At 34.3% G+C, this 14,738-nt stretch overlaps 1 protein-coding gene and 1 pseudogene across 5 annotated transcripts in view; both read left to right on the plus strand.

The window, feature by feature from the left end:
- ILRUN (inflammation and lipid regulator with UBA-like and NBR1-like domains) overlaps nt 1-14,738 on the plus strand; it is a 112,145-nt gene that overhangs the window by 8,861 nt on the left and 88,546 nt on the right. The gene's annotated exons all lie outside the window — the stretch shown is intronic.
- Nucleotides 3,035-3,132, plus strand: LOC141490301 (U6 spliceosomal RNA; annotated as a pseudogene).

The following is a 14,738-nucleotide window of genomic DNA, read 5'->3' on the forward strand; positions in this document are numbered from 1 at the left end:
AGCTTTAAGACTCTCTGTCATATGGTTTTAGTTTGTAATTTCTGTTCTGGCTTTGCAAACTTAACTGTGGTAATTATTAAGTGTCTGAGGTGGGATTTGAACTCGAGTTCGTTCTCTTGACTCCGAGGCCAGTACTCTATCCACTGTGCTACCTAGCTGCCCCTTTTTAAAAATTTTTTTTGAGTTTATCACACTCCTTTATAGCTTTTCCTGCATTGTTTTATGCACATTAGATGTCTAATATATGATAAATATTTTTGTATGCTAATGAAGTGGCAGAAAAAAAAGAGTTAACAGAAAATCCTCTCCTATGCTTATTTGTCTGTACTCTTTTAGGTAGGAAAGCATCAGGCAAATAGCATTGACAGTAAAAATCACAGAATTTTCAAATTGGAAGGTACCTCATTGGCAACTTGTTCACAAATGAATGCCCAATGTCCCTCAATTATTGCTTCCTAAGACCTCTCAGGAGGAAGAATTCACTATGGCTTGAAGAGCAACCTTCCATTTTGAACAGCTCTAATTAGATATTTCTTGATGTTAAGCATAAATTGGACAGCACATCAATTAGGGAATAGCTAAACAAATTATGGAATTTGCAGTGAAAAACAATGTTTATGAAAAAATTCAAGAGAAGCCTGGGAATGCTTAAATTAGATGAAGCAGAGAGAATAATAAAAACTAGGAATATACTCCCACAAAAATAAATATTGTATGACTACAGTGGCCAAGAGTAGAAAATGAATGTATCTCCCTATCTTCAGTGCAGAGATCAGAGACACTTCATATATTGGCATAGATAATGAGTATGAGGGTTAATTAGAATGAATCTTTTTTTTTCTTCCCTGTTTCTTACTTGTTCCCAGGAATAACTCACTAGGTAGGACAAGATGAGAGGCATGTTAAAAAAATGAAGGTTATATAATAAAGAGATAGCAATCCGAATTTAATAAATTGAAAGAAAACTATATTTTCAGGAAATATTTATTTGATTTGTGAAAACAAAAAATAAAATTATTGGCTATATGCCTTTCAGATTCCAATATTTCCTTATTTCTAGCTCTTCATTACCACAAAAGTGCTGCCATGAATATTTTGAAACATGTGGCTTTTCTGCTTTTGACCTCTTAGGGATTAAGATGTCTAACTGGTAGTGGGATCACTAAGGATAATTCCAAAATACTGTTTAAAATGCTTTTCTTTCAAATATTAAGCTGCATACAATAAAAATGACTTTTATCCTCTCGTTTTACATTATTGAGGATGATATATTGATAAAAATATTTTTCATTTTAATTGCAACCTATTAAAATTTCAAAATTTCCTTTCTCTTTGAATATACTCAGACATATTTTCTTTTCACTGGGAATTGTGGGAATTGAAACTAACGATTCTTCCCCCCATGTTTTCTGTCCTGGTAGCCTATCTGTTGCACACTTTAAACATATTTTTTAGGGGGGAGGGCTGTTGTAGATCATTTTGTTTGTGACTAGCAATAACTTTTTGTACTGCTCTTTTATATTTGTTTAAACTTGAATTCATCAGGAGTTTTAAGACTCTCTGCCATATGATTCTGGCTTGTAATTTCTGTTCTGGCTTTGCAAACCAGTTACAGGGGAAATCCAATGCTACCCCTTCTGCCTGGAGTCTGTTATTCAAGTCTTTAGACTGCATTTCCTAATCTATAAAAATAGAAGCCTGAAAACCATGTTAGCTATGTTAGTATAGTAAATAAAAACAAACATAAAGAAACACCTATGGCACCTTTACAATAAGATTATTGGGCAGTTGTTCTCTGGATAGTTTATGGGGCAGACATGGACTAGAATCACACAACATGGGAGAGATGTTTTGATCTGTACTGAGAGGAGATAACCACATCAGTGACATTTAAATTCATAGAATTACTGAAATGCAATACATCCTCCTCCTTTACCAGGTAATTTTCAGGACATTGTTTGGATAACTATAAAAACAATGTGTTTGTATGTATACACAAAAAGCTCTTCATGTGTAAATAAGTTATTAGTAGTATTATTGCTTCCATAAAGTTAACTACTTCTCATAGAACCATTAGTCAATTCCCTTGGGAAGATTCCTACCTATTTTTTTTTGCTGCCAAGCTATGCACTTTTTTCCTCCTTCAGAATTGTTTAAGTTACTTCCTCCATTTCAGCTTTTCTTAACTTTATCCAACTACAGACACAGTTCAGTTCCTTGCATATAGTAACTAATATTTGATTGAGTGACTTCTAACCTCTACTTTTGTTCCCCAATTTTGAAGAAAAACAAGAGAACTGTTCAGAGGAGGGGGAAACAAGAATGTTAAGTGATCTTGAGATCTTTGATGAGATAATATCTACTTTCTGATCTGTTGTAAAATTATATTGTTAGTGCTGGGCTGGGTTAAGAATGTGCAATCTGATTTTATAGATAAAATAATTGAAGCTCAGCTGGGTCATATGAATTACATTTCATAGTTTAACTTGTTGGTTACTTATAAGTTCTTTAATTTATTTTTAGGTTTTATTCAAGGCAGTGGGGTTAAGTGACTTGCCTAAGGTCACACAGCTAGGCAATTGAGTGTCTGAGGTCGAGTTTGAACTCAGGTCCTCCTGACTCCAGGGCTAGTGCTCTGTCCACTATGCCACCTAGCTGCCCCACTTATAAGTTCTTATAGTATTTGTTTTTATACATTGAATATATATATGATTGGTTATTTCTTTCTCAACAGATTAGGAAACTTTTGAGGGTAGAGAAAGTTATTTTGTTTAAAACTTAGTTGTGTGTTATGTAGATAGTACATGTTGAATAAATATTTTTGACTATTTGTCATTTTCAGGTTTTTTTCAGCTTTTTTTGTGTCACGGATAGAAAAAAAGAAAAAATACCCAATTTTGCTCCTCAGTTCCTGTATCATGAAAGTATTTGAGTCATTAGGCTGTTGATTATATCTATTAATAAGAGGATATAATTGTTCTTTTTTTGCTAGTGCAATTAAAATTTAGGAAAACTTCTTCCAGTTTTTTGATTAGTGGTTACTTTAGCAGCACTTATACAAATATTGGAATGATACAAAGATTAGCATGACACTGTACTAGAATGACAAAGATAGAAATGTTCCATATTTTTTAATTGGAAATAAAATTGAGTTTTAAGAATTTGGTTATTTAAGTATCACTTTAACCATCTTTAATATCCTTTGGTTTACTTTACCTTAAATTTCCATTGAGTACCAAACTATTTGCCCCTCAGATGTTTGCAGGAAAGGAAAACATTTTGTTATACGAGGGTAAGGGTTGAAGGAGAATTGTTATTAGGAAATGACAGTGGTGTGAAAAACAAAAGTTTTAGTAAAACACATTTTAAAAAGAGTCTTACTTTACTTGCCTTAGGAATACATTTCTTCTGTATCTTTTTAAATTAAATTTTATATTTTTAATTAGCAAAAATCTGACTTCTCTCCCCCAACCAACCCTGTTGAAAAATGAAAAAAGAAATAAGCTACCTATTAAAATAATGTTTAGTCAGAATATATTTTTACATCGACACTCATTTTACATTTATACATATGTGTATGTGTACATATATAGGGGAAACAAAAATGTAGAAAAATACAGGCCTTGAACAATATAGTCACATATGAAAAAACAAATTAATATTATACAAAACAATTTTTATATTTTGGAGATTCTGCACTCTTGAGTATTTTGGAATCATAGGTATTCAGAGCTCCAAAAAACAGATCTTTTTTCCTACAACATTATTGTCATTGTAGAACTTGTTCTGTTGGTTCTCCGCACTTCATCTGCATCAGTGGATATGGATCTTCCTAATTTACTCTGAAACTATCCCCTTCATCATTCCTTTACAACATTTTCTCAAAGTATTTTACAGTGTTTCTTATAGTATTCTGTCACATTTGTATACCATATCAGATTCTCATTCTTTTCCACTTTTAAAAGAGCTATAAATGTTTTTGGTACATCTTTAAAGTTTATGTGATTTAGTGGTACAGTGATGAATAGAGCAGCTGGCCTAGAGTTAAAAAAGATCAAATTCATAGGTCATTTAACTTCTGATTGCTTTAGTGTCTTCATCTGTTAAATGGGGATAATAATAGCACCTCCCTCTCAGGATTGTTGTGAGAAAATTGTTGTAAAGTCCTGAGCACTGTCTGCAACAGAACATAAGCACTAAGTGCTGTTATTGTTTTGGACTCATACATGAAATTGTCTGTGACTCTTTGTTACTTGAAGTTTTGATTTCTGGTTCTTTGAAGTAATTTTTTTCCCTTGCCTAAGAAGCTCTGGATTTAGGCTGTATTATTCTTTGGAGTTTTCATTTTAGAGTTATTTTCAGGAGGTGACCAATGGATTCTTTTATTTACTTTGCCCTCAGATTCTGAGAGATCAGAGCAGTTTTAAGATTTCTTGGAACTATATCTAGGTGAATTGTTTTTGTTGTTTGTGACTTTAAGAGATTAGGGATTGGACTGCTATGACGGAACTTAATTTTTTTTTTTGTATTTTGCTTTTGCTTTAATGTTTCTTGTTGTCTCATGGAATCATTAGTTTCTATTTGATCTATTTGATTTCAGGAAGTTGTTGCTTGAGCCAAACTATTAATCCCTTCAATTTCTTCTCATTTCTTTTCTAGTTTTTTTTTTTTTTTATCTGGTGCTTTCATTTATAAAAATATTTAAAAATTCTTTTTTAACTTTTGTCTCTTAAGGAGTTCTAGTTGAACTTGCACACAAGCTATGTTTTTCTTTGAGGCTTTGTTTTTGGTGTCATTCTCTTCTGGGTTTGTTTTTTGAATGTCTCTGTCACTATGATAACTTTTTATATTGGAATTCTTTTTTATTTTGTTTTGTCATTTTTCTGGCTTGCTTATTATTTACTTTGTGCTTTCTGTTAGGGTTGCACTGTGCATTTGTGGAAGGAATGTCTAACTTGGTCCTTCTGCTTTCTTTTGAGGTATTTAGTGTTGTGTTATTCCAGGATTTGGACAACAGGAAAGACAGTCTGCTTTCACTGAGATCAGCTCTGGAGTTTCCTGACTTGGGTTTGGGTAACTAACTGAATAATTTTGATGGTTTGGAGGGATAGACTCCTATGTTTGTATATTGATCTGGGATTCCCACTATGCTTATTTCTCTGCAGATTTCAGACTGGGCTAGATGTTGGAACTAAGAACCCCATTCCAGATCCTTCAATCTGAGCCACTGTTTGCTTCTGAACTTTTTTTTTTTCTTTTTGAATCCTCCCACTCCTCCTCCTCCTCATGGATTACTTTCTTTAAACACAGGTCCTTTCCTCAATTTGTCTAGAGTCTATTACCTGGGGGGCGGCTAGGTGGCGCAGTGGATAAAACACTGGCCCTGAAGTCAGTAGTACCTGGGTTCAAATCTGGTCTCAGACACTTAATAATTACCTGGCTATGTGGCCTGGGGCAAGCCACTTAACCCCATTTGCCTTGCGAAAACCTAAAAAAAAAAAAGATAGAGTCTATTACCTGGAACTGAGTATGAGTAACAGAGGTGCCAATTGCACTCATTTCTGTACCTGACACAAGGTCAGACTTCTCTCTTCCAGAACTAGGTCCCCTTCCCCACTCCCTCAGCTGGAATGTCCCTTGAACAGACCCCCAATTGGGCTAGAAAAATGACTCGCTGATTTTTTTTTTCTTGGATTTTCTGATCAAGATTCATTCTAATATATTTTCTAGGCCTCTTCAAAGGAGATATGTTGAGATGTGGGTTTTTTAGTTTGTTTTTTTTGTGTTTATTTGCACGGGGTGGGGGCAGATGGTTCTCTGTACTTTGGTTTTGTCTGTATAATGAAAGAATTTGAGTCTCTATGTGTTCTTTTTGCTTAATTAGAACCCCACCAGCAGGCGACCCTTCAAGCCTTACTCTTCACCTATAACTTTTTTTTCATACTCCAAGACTATGTATATCTAACTCTCTTTGTTGGACACTTAGATATTCCTCTAACTTCTAATTGGGGCAACTTGGTGGTATAGTGGATAGAACACTGTCCCTGGAATCAGGAGGAGACCTGAGTCAAATCTTAACACTACTGTGTGACCTTGGACAAGTCACTTAACCCTGATTGCCTCAAAGTCAGGGCCATTTCCAGTTATCCTAATTTTTTTCTAGCCATTGAACCCAGATGATTTTGAAGGATAAAATGGGGCTGATGACTTAGCACAGAACCATCCCATCAAATCCAGTTCATCACCTCCCAGATGTCATAGTTTTCTTTGTGAGGACAAACAACAAAAACAGTAGCTTTTAATTCAGACTTCCCAAATTGAACTTAATACTACCACTGTTTAAAATTTTTCCTTATTTTCTTTTTTCCAATTACATGGAAAGATAGTTTTCAGTATTCATTTTTGCATTTCAAATTTTTCTCCTTTTCATTCCTTCCTCCTCTCCAAGAGAGCAGGCTATCTGTTATAGATTATGCATGTGCAATCATGTTAAAACATATTTCCATATTAGCCATGTTGTGAAAGAAAATTTAGAACAAAAGGGAAAAAATATGAGAAATAAAAGTATAAAAACCCCTGAAAAGTGAAAATAGTATGCTTCGAACTGCATTTAGACTCTTTTTTCCATCATGAGTCTTTTGAATTTGTTTTGTATCACTTGCTAAGAGCTAAATCTTGGGGGCGGCTAGGTGGCGCAGTGAATAGAGCAACGGCCTTGGAGTCAGGAGTACCTGGGTTCAAATCCAATCTCAGACATTTAATAATTACCTAGTGGTGTGGCCTTGGGCAAACCACTTAACCCTATTGCCTTGGAAAAAAAAAACTAAAAAAGAAGAGCTAAATCTTTCATATTTGATCATCTCACAGTGTGACCCTGCTTAGTCTTCCCAGGTTTTTCTGAAATCTGACTGCATACCATATTCCATTAAACACATTCATTCTTAAATAGGTATTTCTGGTAATGATCAGTATTAGTTTTCTAGTCACTTGAGTCTGAAAACTTTGTTTTGATCCTTTTTTCTCCTTGATCTTTCCATGTCACTCCCAAGTCCAGTTAGTTTGCCAAGTCCTATACAGATTCTTTCTGTATTTTGAATTTATTCTCTTCCTTTCTTGCTGCCTAGTTCAGGTTCCTCCTCTCTTTTGATTGGGCTATTGCTATAACCTTATCTTTAGTTACTTCTCCTTCCTTCCAGTCCTGTCAACTATTTATTGCCAGAGTGAGTTTCTTAAAGCATAGTTCTGTTCATATTCCCATCTGTGTGAAAAGGTTCAATGATTCCCACTATCTATTGAATATAGTTCAAACTTCTTAGCTTAATTAAGATCCTTCATATTCTCTCTCTAGTCAGTTGTATCTTATACCAACAGGCCTATCTGTTTGCCAGTCCCAAATGGATTCTATTTTTCCATCTCCAGACCTTTATTCTTACTGTGCCCTAAGAATTTCTTGGGCCTTTAATGAACCTCTGCCTATTGAAATCCTATCCATTTTTTCAGCCATGCTTACATGTGTCTTTGGCTCGTGTGTTTTTGACTGACATGTTTTTTATTTTTCATTGTGGTCTTCTGGAAGCCTCCTCTCTTCCCACTATCCAGAGCTGTACTTAACTTCTTTTAGACTATTGTATTACCTTATGTTTCTCTGACACTTATATGCCATGTGTTTGTGTTTATAGTTTTATTACCCCTTCTAGATTTTTATTTTTTTATTTTGGCAAGGCAATAATGGGGTAAAGTGACTTGCCCAAGGTCACGCAGATATTAAGTATCTGAGATTGGATTTGAATTCAGGTCCTCTTCACTCCAGGGCCAGTGCTCTATCCATTGCACTTCCTAGCTTCCCCCTTTCTTCTAGATTTTAAATGAAAAGATTAGGTGAAAAGAAAATTTAAAATTAGTTATTAGACAATTTATTTTTTTGAAAGAACGGACAAGATATGACATTTATTTTAGTTCTGAAATAGGATTCTCATTCATCCTTTTTGTTTTAGAGCCTACATGGGGAAGCTAATAATTTTCATTTTTGGAAGGAGAAAGGGATATAGAAATGAGTGAAATAAAAAAAAAAATAATTTTTCCCCCAGTTGTCAATGATCCATCCCTTGTTTTTTAAAGGCATTTTTATTCATCTTTTGTTTATGTTATTTGTATTTTATAGTATATTGAACTCTCCTTCCCAGGGAATTGAACTATTCCAACAAAAAATAAACCAGAAAAAAAAACAATTCAGCAAAATTTAGTATCTCTTAAGACATTTACATTGTTCTACATTCAGTCTACTATGTCTTTGAGGAAGGGAAAGAGTTGCCTTTTTTATTATCTTCTTTTGAGGCCAGTCTTGATCATCAGAATTTTACAGTATTCAGTTTCATTTGTGTTCTTTCCATTTATGTTAACTTTATGTGTAACAGTGTACAAACTGGTTCTGTGCTTCATTTTGTACCAAATTCATGTCTTCCCAAGCTTTTCTTTATGCATCGTTTTTCATAGTACAGCGATAAACCATTCCTAAGTAGATGAGCATTAACTTCTTTCTAGTTCTTCTGTACTTCAGAAAGTGTCACTATAAATGTTTGTCTTTGACTGCTTTGGATTAAAAATGAAGTGTGTGTGTGTAGCAATGGAGTCTCAGGGCTAGAGATTATGGACATTTTAGTCATTCTACTCGTATAATTACAAGTTTCTTTAGAGTAGTTGGACCAACTCATACCTCTTCAAGCTGTGTTAGTCTTTGTAACGCCTGCAATTGACTTCCCATCTTTTTTGCCCTCTTTCAGTTTGGTTGGGTATAAGGTAAAACCTGAGAGCTGTTTGGATGTTAATGATTTGGATATAGTTTTTAATTCTTTTGAGACCTCTTTGTTCCTATGTTTTGGCAACTATCCTCTCAGCCAACCAGACTTGCAAACTAGGTGTTGTCCTTGACTTCTCACTCATCTTTGCTCTTTAAATCTAAGACCTGTCAATTTTGCCTTTGTAACGTCTTTTGCATATTCTTCCTCTTCTCATCTGACACATTCATACCATTCTTGTTCAAGCCCTCATCATGTCACACCTGGACTGTTACAATAATCTGCCAGTTGATTATCTTGCCAGAAATCTTTGCCCACTCCAGTTATCTTCCACTCAAACTCTCAAAGTAATCTTCCTAAAGCAGATCTTGCCATGTCATCCTGCCTTCTTTCTCCCTCCCTCCTAATCAGTAAAACTCTGTGATAAAATATAAAATCTCCAATTTGAAATGGAAAGCCTTTATAACCTGCCTCTTTTCTCTCCCTTTCCAGTCTACTTACATCTCCTCAAATACTCTTCTATCCAGTGATACTGTCCTCTCCTTGCTATATTCAAAAAAGTCATTCCTGACTAGATAGTTTCACTATTCCCATTCCTAGAGTGCTCTCCCTCCTTATCTGTTTCCTGGCTTTACTGACCAGTTAAAATTCTGCCTTCTGCAAGAAATGTTTGCAAATTCCCTTTTGATTCTAGTACCTTCCCTCTGGTGATTATTTCTAATTTATCCTGTATTTAGCATTTTGTACATAATTGCTTGATTGCTGTCTCCTAGACTCAGAGCAGAGACTGTCTTTTGCTTTTCTTTGTATCCCCAGCACAAGAGGCAGAGCCATGTCACAAAGTAGGGGCTTAATAAATGTTTATTGTCTGATTGGTCACTTCTCTGTTAAAGTCATATATTTCTTTTAGCTCTCCTTGTATCTTGAATGTTAAGCCTTTATCACAGACATTAAAACAAAGATGTTTTTTTCTTAATTATTCCTAGATGTATTTGTTTTGTTACACATAAAAGTTTTTTAAGTTTCATATAATAAAAATTATTTTATCTTTGTAATTTCTTAAATCCCTGGTCTGGTTAAGAATTCACTCCAAACCCATATCTGTGAAAGATAAATGATTTCTCTTTTAAAGGTATATGCTTTTCTCTTTTTTCATGGTACAATTTTTTAATATTCATGTCATAACTTTATTGTAGAATGTGATGTATTTGGCCCAATTTTTTATTTTCCTGACTAGAGTTCCTAGCTTAGAACAGAGTTCTTTCCTTTACTTAATTTAAATTTTAGGATTTATTGAACATTTAAGTCTTGAGTATTCCTGATTCTCTTCCTTGTCTAGTTTATTGTCGTGATCTCTTTTGTTTTTTTAGACCTTAATAAATTTTACTGATAATTACTGCTTTCTAAAATAGTTTCAAGTCTTGAAGTGCTATTTCATCTTCATTCTTACTTTCACCCTTTGTTTCCTTTGATGTTACAGATCTTTTGATCTTCTTAATGAATTTTATTATTTTATCTAGCTCTGTAAAGTATCATTTTTGGTAGTTTGATTGCTATAGCATTCTATCTATAAATTTACTTTCATAGTAATGTCATTTTAATTTTATTGACACCTCTGTTTATTTCTTTAAAGGACATTTGATAATTAGCCTATACAAGTACTGACTTTGCTTTGGTATTTTATGCATTTTGTAGTCATTTTGAATGAGATGTCTTTTTTTAAGTTAGAAGTGTGTTTTGAAACTTGATATGTTAGCAGTTTTTGAGATAATGGGAACCATTTTGTAACTCTGGTTAGGTACTACACAATACAAGATTTGGGAATTTTTTGAATAAATGTTTAGAATTTAAAAAACCTATATATAAAATATTTAAAGCAAATGTGCTGCTTTTTTTTGTACTACTTTGACAATACAATTTTATTATGAAATAAAACGTTATTGTATTTAAAAATGTAAAAACCATTTTTAACTTGAGGATCATTTTGTTGTTGGATTTGTCCCTTTAACAATTTTTTGCTGACCCTTGATCTAGCCCAACATGAATATTGAACTTCAACTCCCAAAATGAACCATTTGTGGGTTGATCTAATGCTTTTTTAAAACTCATATTTGGGTTTTATACACTACTCATCTGTAGGCAAGCAGATGCTTGATCAACTTTGTAACATCTGTGACTTTACTGTTTGACTTTCCTGTTTTCCTTTTGATATTAAATGGATATAGAGCTATACAGAGATTGTCCATTGTTATTCCTTATTCCTCTCATGTGATCACCCCATTGTTTTCTCTCAGTTTTTCTTGATTTTGTCTTTTGCATAGCTTTTCCTTGGTAATTCCTTGTTTGTAATCTCTTGTGTACTACTTAAATTTATCTTGTCGAGGAGGCCAGGTGGTACAGCGGATTAGAGCACAGTCCCTGGAGTCAGGAGTACCTGAATTCAAATCTAGCCTCAGACAATTAATAATTACCTAGCTGTGTGGCCTTGGGCAAGCCACTTAACCCCCATTGCCTTGCAAAATCTTAAAAAAAAAATTTAAAAAAAGAATTTAGGTCTTTACTTCTTGCAAGGGGCTGGGATTGGATGGCCTCTGCCTGGTGGTTGCTGGGCCTTAGGGGTGGTACGTGGGCTCCAGACCTCTTGGCCCCAGGGCCGGTGATCAGTCTGCTGTGGCTCTCAGCTACCCTACAGCACTTTTAAGAAGAGGGACAGAGTGAAAGGAGAAAATATATGGTAGTGGGGAAGTACCAATGGAGAGAGTTGTGATCAGCAATGGCAACAGTGAAAAAATATGGAAGTAGCTTTTGTGATGGACTTATCATAAAGAATGTGATCCACCTGTGACAGAGCTGGTGGTATTGGAACACAGACAGAAGCACATTTTATTTATTTTTTATTATTTTATTTTATTTTTATTTTTTCTCTTTTATTGCTCATGAGGGTCTATATTTTTTTGGGGGGGAATTAAGTTTACTATGAAACAAGAATATTTTAGTAATGTCTAAAAAAACCATCATTTGTACAAAAATAAAACAAATGGATTTAGGTCTTTGTTTTAGGTAGAAATTTGGGAAAACTGAAAACAAAAGAAAAAATACCTTTCCTTTTCCCTAAAGGTGCAATGCCAGACTTCTCCTCCTCCCATTTTTAGGCTTCACTCATTGTCTATGTGTATTGTCTGACTGACTTTGATGTGATGATGAGACTAACCTACAGGTTATTCATCTAATTATATAACATAAGTGTAAACAAATATATAGTCTTTTATTTTTTTATTATTTTTTTTTTTTTAGGTTTTTGCAAGGCAAATGGGGTTAAGTGGCTTGCCCAAGGCCACACAGCTAGGTAATTATTAAGTGTTTGAGACCGGATTTGAACCCAGGTACTCTTGACTCCAGGGCCGGTGCTTTATCCACTACGCCACCTAGCCACCCCTATATAGTCTTTATGCACTTGATTTTTCTTGGAAATTCTTATCAATGATTATGGTTCTCATTCAGGAGGCTAGATGTTATTTTATGACTTGATATAATTGTCATCTGAAAACAGAACATTGTAGAACCTCAGCAAATTCCTCTTTAATTTAGACTTCATTAGATTTTTCCCAAGACAGTTGCAAACCTCTTTGGTGAGTATATCTCTTCTTATTTGATGTCTGTCTTGATATAAATGATCATTGTCATTGAATAAGTTTTTCTGTAAATATATTTCAAGAAAGCTTGTCAAATTTTCAGATATTCATGAGTTAGGGGAGGACCTGAAATTTAAAATGCCATTTTGGTCTACCAAATTGTGTTTTGTTTTGCTTTATTTTTGTGTGTGTTATCTTGTATTCTCTACATCTTTTTTTTTTTAGGTTTTTGCAAGGCAAATGGGTTTGAGTGGCTTGCCCAAGGCCACACAGCTAGGTAATTATTAAGTGTCTGAGACTGGATTTGAACCCAGGTACTCCTGACTCCAGGGCCTGTACTTTATCCACTGCGCCACCTAGCCGCCCCTTCTTATGCACTCTTGATTGTGTACATGCTTATGAATTGGGTAGTTCATAGTATCAGACTTTTTTTTTTACATTTTTACATTTAAGGAAACAGGAAAGGGGATGGGGGAGGGTATCCTGAAAGAGAAGTGACTTGCAAGCTCCCATAGCTCCCTTAAATCCATGACTAAGATTTGAACCAGGTCTTCTGATGTTGGGCCCTTTTGCACCCACCAGGCTGGGTCTTGCTGTTCTTTGGTTGCCTTTGAAAAAAATAACATCTGAGATTTTCTGAGTTTTTGCATGTTTCTTCAATACCTTTACATTTGATTAGCCTTCAGTATATTTCTGAATACACTGAGTCTAGTCTAACTGCTTTTCCTTCTTTAGTACCATTTATATGTATCTGGTCTGTAATGGATGGATTTCTGCTCAATTGTTGTACTAATTTATCATGTATTAATGAGACTGTAAATGGGATATCCTCATATAGAGTTAAGCAAATGAAGATGTTAGTACAGCAGGGTATGGCATATAGTAGAAAATTAATGTTTCTTTTTTTTTTTTTGCAAGGCAAGTGGGGTTAAGTGGCTTGCCTAAGGCCACACAGCTGGGTAATTATTAAGTGTCTGAGACCGGATTGGAACCCAGATACTCCTGACTTCAGGGCCGGTGCTTTATCCACTATGCCACCTAGCCACCCCAAATTAATGTTTCTTGATGGAAAAACTAAATTCTCTCAATTTTGACACTTTTACTGTAAATGAAACAATATAGAACTTGGAGCAAAATGGAAAAATAACTTACAAATAAAGAATTAGCAGACTTATTTTTTTTATGTGTCTAAAAGCTTCAGGAAACATTGCACTGGCTGTGTGGCCTTGGGCAAGCCACTTATAACCCCATTTGCCTTGCAAAAAAAAAACCTAAAAAAAAAGAAACAATGCATATAATACTTGGTCATCTTGTATGAGAGTGCTCCTCAAAACCATTTGCAAAATATGAATATATTTTGTGAATATATTTGCAGCTTTATTAGTTGCCCAGGATAAAGAGAGAAATTCAATGATGAATTCCTTAAGTTTGACTAATTATAATTTTTACAGACATTTAATTGAACAATATAAATCAATTACCATGACAAAACACTTTAAGTCAGTAAACAGAGATGGGGGTCAAGACCAACACCAGTTACCTTGTAAACTGATTTTGAAAAACTCATGAAGAAGACTTGTAGAAAATTATGAACTGAATTGCCTCATAGAACTGACAGAAGCAATAGGGAGTAAAATCATTTTAAGAAAATTTGGTGGGGTACCCAGCTGAGTAATCATCCTCAGGACATTTAAGGTTGGAAATAGGAGGAGGTGGATAATAAATAGAAGAAAATGGATCAGATCTACAATTTTTTTTTTATCATCAGAGTAGAGATACCACAATTGAATTGTAACACTATAGTTCTGAATTTTTTCTTGGTTGATAAATTGACTAAAGAAAAATTGTTGGATTAAACAGAATGTATAGAAAGAACTCTGTGCTGGAATTGACACAGTTGTGAGGTTCTCACAAGAAGAGGATATGGATGGATGACCCATAGAAGTTGTTCACTAGTATGTTACAGAAGGTACAAATATACAAGACAGAACCAGAATCTCACAGGAGAAGAAATGTGTTAGATTTCATGTTCAGATGTTCAGTGTTCATGTTCAGATTTTTAATGAACCTAATGCCTAAAACAAGCCCAACTTTATTTTTAAAGAAATTTGTATTTTTAGCTTTTGTTTTTCTTTTACTTTCATTTTCCAATATTTTCTTCACCTCCTCAGTTGTCTTTTAAAGAATAGAAAAGGAATATAAATCAATTCTTTAAAACTTCTCAGCTTTTCAACAAAATTCTGATAATACACAGTGTTCCATATACATAGTCTCCCAACTCTTTAAAGAGTCAGGGAAAGTAAGATTTATC

The sequence above is a fragment of the Macrotis lagotis genome, chromosome 5 (assembly GCF_037893015.1).
Source record: "Macrotis lagotis isolate mMagLag1 chromosome 5, bilby.v1.9.chrom.fasta, whole genome shotgun sequence".
Classification (NCBI taxonomy): domain Eukaryota; kingdom Metazoa; phylum Chordata; class Mammalia; order Peramelemorphia; family Peramelidae; genus Macrotis; species Macrotis lagotis.